The sequence below is a fragment of the Microtus pennsylvanicus genome, chromosome 5, assembly GCF_037038515.1.
Source record: "Microtus pennsylvanicus isolate mMicPen1 chromosome 5, mMicPen1.hap1, whole genome shotgun sequence".
Lineage (NCBI taxonomy): Eukaryota > Metazoa > Chordata > Mammalia > Rodentia > Cricetidae > Microtus > Microtus pennsylvanicus.
The window spans coordinates 41,676,991-41,684,694 of NC_134583.1; the positions used below are offsets into that span (position 1 = coordinate 41,676,991).

The following is a 7,704-nucleotide window of genomic DNA, read 5'->3' on the forward strand; positions in this document are numbered from 1 at the left end:
TAATTGTTTCTCTCAGTGTCTGTGCTGCTGGGGTTATATTTACAAGTGGTTCCCTGTGCCAATGAATTCAAGTGTACTTCCCTCTTTCTTTTCTATGAGGTTCAATGTGGTTGGCTTTATGTTGAGGTCTTTGATCCATCTGAACTTGAGTTTTGTGCATGGTGATAGATATGGGTCTATTTTCATTCTTCTATATGTTGATATCCAGTTATGCCAGCACTACTTGTTAAATATGCTTTTTTTTCCATTTGATATTTTTTGCTTCCTTGTCAAAAATCAGGTATTTGAAAATGTATGGATTGATATCCGGGTCTTCTATTCAGTTCCATTGGTCTTTCTGTCTGTTTTTATGACAATACCAGGCTGTTTTCAGTACTGTATATATGGTTTCCTTATATTAGATAGCCTTGAAATGTTGTGGCATTTCAATTGTATTTTAATAAATAAGACCTCCTGAAGAGTCAAACAGCCCCACTGGTCACACGCCTTTAATCCAAGTAACCTCACTAGTTGCCATAGACATCGGGTGGTGCACGCCTTGAATCCCACCACCAGTGGTGCATGCTTTTAATCTCAGGGGTGCACTCCTTTAATTCCAGCCCTAGAGAGAAATATAAGACTGGGGGTGGGGTGGAGAGACAGCTCTCAGACACAGTCTCTTTCTGAGATTCCAGGAGGCAGGATCACCATTTCAGTCTGAGGTTGAGGTAAGAGCCAGTGGCTGGCTTTTACTTTCTGGATCTTCAAGCTGAACCCTGAATTTCTCTCTCTGAATTTTTTTCAGGGATGTACACTTTATTGAAAACTTTAAATACTCTCCAGATGGGACATCACATCTTCAATCAGGCTTTCGTGTGGCCTCCACAGAAACTGGACTTTCAGAACGGAGAATACAGTACAGAGTGAGTTTGCAGAGAGAGGACCCCTCAAGATGCATGCTTTCCTGCCAGCTTATCAGCCTTGGCCACAGCCTCCTCAATGGGACCCACCATATAGAAAGTCACCTGCCAAAATCTGCTGGAATCTTTAATAGTCTCCGAGGGCACCAGCTTTCCTGTATGTCCTGTGAAGACCTCAGCAACCTGGAATGGCTGAGACAAGAAGCGCTGTATTTTTCTTGCCCGGGACACAGCCAACTTATCTTCCTCAGAAAGTTCATCCATACCCAAGATGGCAATGAAGTCCTGGAGAGATTTATAGTCCTGCAGGATCTTCTGCACCCCTCGCGCAACATCATAATGCTCACTGCCAACAAAATTTGGATGCATAATTCGAGAGGTGGAGTCCAGAGGATCCACAGCTGGGTAGATGCCCAGCTCAGCAATAGCACGAGACAGCACAGTAGTGGCATCCAAATGGGGCAGGATCAGACAAGTCATCAGCAGGCACATAGATAGCCTGCACAGAGGTGGCAGACCTCTTCTTGGTGGTGGTGATTCTTTCCTGCATTGTACCCATGTTGGTGGCTAGGGTGGGCTGGTAGCCTACAGAAGAAGGGATTCTGGGTGAAGCCGAAGATGGTGTCAATAAACAGCAAGACATCTTGACCTTCTTGGTCTCTGAAGTATTCAGCAACAGTAAGACATGTCAGAGCTACCCGGGCACGAGCACCAGGTGCTTCATCCATCTGACCATACACCAAAGCCACCTTGGAGGTGGTATCTTTTAGGTTGATAACACCAGATTCAGTCATTTCATGGTATAAATCGTTGCCCTCACAGGTCCTCTCACCAACACCAGCAAACACAGAGTAACCACCATGGGCTTTAGCGACAATGTTGATTAACTCCCTGATCGGTACTGTCTTTCCAACGCCAGCCCCACCGAAGAGTCCGATCTTGTCCCCCTTGGCATACAGGGCCAGCAGATCCACAACCTTCACACCAGTCACCAGGATTTCCTGTTCAACACTCATCTCTGTGAACTTGGGAGCTTCTGCATGAACGGCAGCAAATTGTTTGGTTTTGATTGAACCTCGCTCATCAGTAGATTCTCCATTGACGTTTGTGATTCGGCCCAAGGTCTCAGGACCAACGGGAATTTTGATTGGTGCACCTGAATCCAGTACTTTCTGGCCTCTAACCAAGCCTTCAGTACCATCCATAGCAATGATTCTGACCGTGCTCTCGCCCAAGTGCTGGGCCACCTCTAGAACCAGTCTGGTCTCCCTGCCCTGCACTTCCAGGGCATTTAGGATGGGTGGTAACCCTCATCGAGCTGGACGTCCACCACGGCGCCGATGACCACCAAGATTCGCAGCGCCAGCCTCGGCAACGGAGACATCTGTGCCGCAGAGTCTCTGGCCGGATGGACCACGCGGGCGCCGCTCACAGGTGAAGCTGCACAGGAGAAGCTGCACCTGGGGTAGCTGCGCAGAAGGGCTGAGTCCCCGTAAGGCCCCGGAGCCCACGCTCCCCACAAGACTCAACATGGTGGAGTCGGGGTAGAGACTGCTCTCTCTCTGAATTTTTATTAATCTTGCTTCAGTGACCCAGTTCTTTCAACAAGGCCATGCTTCCTAATTGTGCCACTCCCTGGGGGCCAAGTATTCAAACATATGAGTCTGTTGGGGCCATTCCTATTCTCTATTATTAGTATTAATTTATTTATCTAATTTTATGTACATTGGTATTTTGCCTGCATGTATCTCTATGTGAGAGTGTAAGATCTTGGAGTTACAGACAGCTGTTAGCTTCCATGTGGGTGCTGGAATTGAACCGGAGTCCTCTGGAAGAACAGTCAGTGCTTTTAATCCCTGAGCCATCTCTCCAGCCCCGCCATTCCTACTCAAACCACCACACTCGGCAAGCACTTCACCAACTAAATTACATTCCCAGCCTAAGAATGTAATTTGAAAGCACATCAAATTATCAAGTTGTCTGCCTCCTGCTCTAACACGATAAAGTACTTTGAAGTACTGTTTGGTGGTTGAAGACCAACCCCAGCTGCAGGCGAGACGCACTACTGCGCCCTTGTGGACATATTTGGTTACTGCTTCCAGTCATGTGTCTGTCAGTCAGAACAGGACTTTGTCCAGGTCTTTAACAGCTTCATTCTGTGACATTTAGAATTGCTCCTCCGGGGCAGTTTACCGGAGTCACAAGCCCGGATGTCTACCATGAATCCCCTCTGTGGCTGGTGGGTAGTTCTGACCATCAACCTGTTCTCATAAAGAGGAGATGGGTTAAATATGGGGAGGGGACTGGAGGGTCTTGTGAAGTTCCTAGATGCTGCTTTGGCATTCTCAGAACACGGCATCTCAGAAGACCTTGATGATTCTCACATGATTGATGTCCTAAAGTTCAGCTCAAATCCTGAGAAAGAGCTTGTGTGAAAGCCAGGAGGAATGGCCCTGGCATCCTGGACCCATCATTGTGGATAATCACAGGGAAAATACGTATCGGGTGGTGTGGGAAGCCTTGGACAGATGTTTTGCTGTTATTTGTGGGTTCTGTTTCTCTTTTGTTGTATGATAACATCTCACTTGAGTTATGTAGGCTAGTCTTGAACTCGCTATGTAACTCATGCAAGCTGGAACTTGAGATCCCCCCCTCCGCCTTTGCCTCCTGAGTAGGGACTGATGGGACTGATGACAAACATGGGCACACCCCCTCCCTACCTCTGCAGTCCTGAAGTTTCATGTACTGTGATTTATTTTTTGAAAAACTCACTGTGGAACAGAGTATAGCTCAACAGAAGAACATTTTCTTAGCATGTGCCAAGCCCTGCCTTCAGTTTCCAGATCAAGAAAGAAGGGAACAGTGAAAGCAAGTTCCTGGGCGCCGGAGGAGATCCACCTGCCGGTTTCTTGAGACTGTTATTTATTAGTAGGGTTTAGCCAGCAGATGGCGCTGGTAAGGCTGCCGCCTGGAGTCCTACTTCAGAGTCGGGTGCCCCTGGGAGATGCTGACACGCTTAGGGCTGGTTCACATCTGTTCTAGCGTCTGTGTCGTAGGGTCTCGTCTACCATGAGCCCTGTCACAGAGGTGCTGGTATAAAATAGACTGTAATAGGGAGAAATGCCCAAGCAGGGAAGTAGTGCGGGCGCAATTCCAGAAATTCTGCCACGCTGCAGCTCTGCGGCCAGGGGGAAGATCGCCCATTTCAGTAATGCTAAGACGGGGAAGGAAGGTATTTTGCTGACATGAAGGCCAGAGAAGGGAACTTTTAAATATGGGGGAGGCGGGGGAACGATTCTGTGAAGGTCACCTCAGAACTTCTACAGTGTGGAAAGTGGAAAGCCTCTTCCTCCCAGGGTTGGTTCAAAGGTGTGGGCTGTCAGTCTGCAGACATAACACAGACCTTCCAGGCCGCACTGTTGGGTCGTTCCTGGCTGCTCAGCCCCAAAATAACCACACAGAAACTGTATTAATTACAGTACTGCTTGGCCTTATACATATTTCTAACTCACTGTTATCTCTTCCCATTTCTATTATTTTATATTTCACCATGAGGCTTTCACCTACCGGCAAGGTTCCAGCAGGCAACTTGCATCTTTCCCCTCTGGCAGCTCCCCCGGGGTTCCTGACTCCACCTTCTTCCAGATTTAGTTTTGTTTTCCCTGCCTAGCTCTGTTCTGCCCTGCTATAGGCCCAAAGCAATTTCTTTATTAATCAATGGTAATCACAGCATACATCAGGTCAGTCCTTTTAATACTGGGGTGGGGGAGGGAAATCTTGTGTTAGTTGTGGCAGTGTATGAGTTCCACAGAAATATCATATCTCATCTACCAGAAGAGTCCTCCAATTGACTCAGGGGCACAGCTTGCCACTCAGGGCCTTCTTAGCTCTCTCCTGAGCCATAACCACCCAGAGGTTGCAAGGCAGCTGCCACAGACCTTGTCATCATGAGACATTGTGATGTTCTGAAACCTGGAAGACAGTATCTAGGAAATTCCCTTTTTTGTCTCTTTAGTCCAACTTTTGTTAGGAAGAGATGTCTTTCTTAAAATTCTGCCTCCTCCCTCCCTCCTCCTGACCCCAGCACATGTGATCCTTTATCTTTATGGTCAGACCATGCCTCAGTCACTTTCCTATTATTGTGGTAAAACACTATGACCAAGGAAATTTATAGAAGAAAGTGTTTAATTTGTTTCTTTTTGTTTTTTAAGACAGGGTTTCTCTGTATAGCTTTGGAGCCTATTCTGGAACTCACAGAGATCCACCTGCCTCTGCCTTCCAAGTTTTGGGATTAAAGGCGTGTGCCACCTTCTCCTGATGAAAACATTTAATTTTGGAGTCCGTGGCCATCATGGAGTCGGGGGAGCAGGGTAGGCACATGCTGGAGCAGTAGCTGGAGCTACTAGATCCACAGGCACAAGGCAGAGAGTGCTAACTGGGAATGGCTTAGCTTTTGGAACCTCAAAGTCCATCCCTGAGACACACCTCCTCCAACCAGGCCACACCTCCTAATCCTTTCCAAACAGTTGCACCAACTGGGAACCAAACATTCAAATACAGGCACCGAAGCAGGGCATTCTCATTCAAATCACAAGGGGGCATACATTAAATGAAATTCATGGGGAGGAGACCTATACAGGTCAGGTCAGGCTTGAGCCAATTGTGATTCATTGCTGTCTACAGAGAAAAAAGAGAATGCCTACTGAGAAGTGATAGGCTATCTGACAAGATATTCTTTCATCTCCCTGATACGTATTCATTATGGGGTATTTGGGAAATCCATGAAAGAATAAAGAGGCTGGGGAGGAAGTTCACTAAGACTGAATAAAAGCAGCTGGGTGGTACACACTTGTGACCCCACCACTCAGAGGAGGCTGTCCGATAGTCTGAACTTCAGGTTACAGCTACATAGAAAGCTCAAAGCCGGCTTGAACTATACACAACCTTTATCTCAAAAAATAAAAAAGGAGGAAAATGAAATTTCCTATTTCATATTTTACTACTTAAGATCCGATCATTGTCTCATCAGCCTTGCGCCTGTTTTATCCATCTTTGTATTCTACTGACCCCAACTCTCTAGGTTGCCCTGGTCTTTGAAGCCTGCCCTGAACTTGTTTGTTTGGTTTTATTTATTTATTTATTTATTTATTTATTTATTTATTTAGAGACAGGGTGTCTCTGTATAGTCCTGGCTGTCCTGGAACTTGTTCTGTAGACCAGATTGGTTTGAGAGATCCTCCTGCCTCTGCCTCCCAAGTGCTGGGATTAAAGGAGTGTGCAACCCCCACACCGCTGATGGCTCTCTCTTACATATCTTCTCTTATATTGTTTGCTTGCTTGCTTGTTTTCTGACTGTGAGAAAATTAATAAATGATAGCACGCACAACATATATATATATATATATATATATATATATATATATATATATATATATATATATATGTAAAGAACATGATGAACACTTGTGAGCTCAGCGCCCAGTCTGGAAAACAATGCTTTGAACCCTGTGTGCTTCCTCGTCACACCCATCCTCCATCAGAGCTGCTGCTGCGGCTTGTTTCAGTTTTCTGTGTTGTCTGGTCTGCAGGCTGCCTGCTGTGCAGCAGGTCTGAGCTGGGGCTGCTGTGCAGCTCTGCCTCCTGTGTGGGCTGGCTGAGTAACTTCACACTGAGACTAGATGCGCATCTGTTCCACATGTTCTCATCCAACTTGGATCAAGTCTCCCAGGGCATTTTCTTTCCATGGCAGCTCCGTGAGGAGGTGCCAGAGCCAAGTCAAACAGTGCAGCCCTTAAGGCCACTGCTCTTGCTAAGACTAGGAACATTCCACAGGCCAAAATAAGCCATATAGCCCAGCCCAGCTTTAGTGGGCTCCACTCCAGTCCTTTCTTAGTAGAGGGAGGTGTAGTGAATATTTGCTAAGCCATAATCAAGATGATCACAAATAGACACACTGTGAAATTATATACTGATGAAAAATTATTGAATGACCAAATAATAATAATAATATGATTCTCTCTCCCTGTCTCCCTCTCTCTCTGTTTCCCTCTCTCCCTTTCTCTCTCCCTCCAGGGTCTTATGTAACTGAGGATAGCTTACTTCCTCCTGCCGTCACCCTGAGAATGCTGGGGCTACACGTTTGTAGCTTATTTCATTTATGAGATATTGAATCCAGGGCTTTGTGTGTGCTCCACAAGCACACACTGTATCTACTGACTGAAATGTACTCCCTGACCCCTTCTTTTTTCTGACGTAAGGATGGAACCCAGGTTGATCCCCCTGACTCAGACTCATGATCCCCCTGTGCTAGATTGCAGTGTGCACTGTCATTCCCAGCTTAGCAATTGTCCCCACTGTCTCATGCTTCCCAGAGCATCAGTGTATGTGGTCCCTTCTTCTTTGTACTTTTATCATTTTGTGGTCCCCTCTTTGTCTTGTGTTTATCAACACAGACTTTTACATTAAGTCTCTTTCCAACTTACCCATTTTCACTTATAGTGAGCCCCAGCAATCTTCACCTGAAAAATAATTTTTGATGTAAAAACAATGATGATATAGATACAATGAAGATAAAAGGATCCACAGGGTCAAATAATAAAAGGATCACTAAGAGAGACTTACATAGATCTAATCTACATAGGAAGTAGAAAGTAGAAAAAGACAAGATCTCCTGAGTAAATTGGGAGCATGGGGACCTTGGGGGAGGGTGGAAGGGGGGAGGGGAGAGGCAGGGAGGAAAGCAGAGAAAAATGTAGAGCTCAATAAATATCAATAAAAAAAGATTTGGTAAATAGGCTTAGCTGAG

General features: G+C 46.0%; 1 pseudogene; it reads right to left on the reverse strand.

Annotated features, from left to right (window-relative positions):
* Nucleotides 1–792: 792 nt before the first annotated feature.
* LOC142849444 (ATP synthase F(1) complex catalytic subunit beta, mitochondrial pseudogene) lies at nucleotides 793–2,431 on the reverse strand (annotated as a pseudogene).
* Between the last annotated feature and the right edge of the window lie 5,273 nt (nucleotides 2,432–7,704).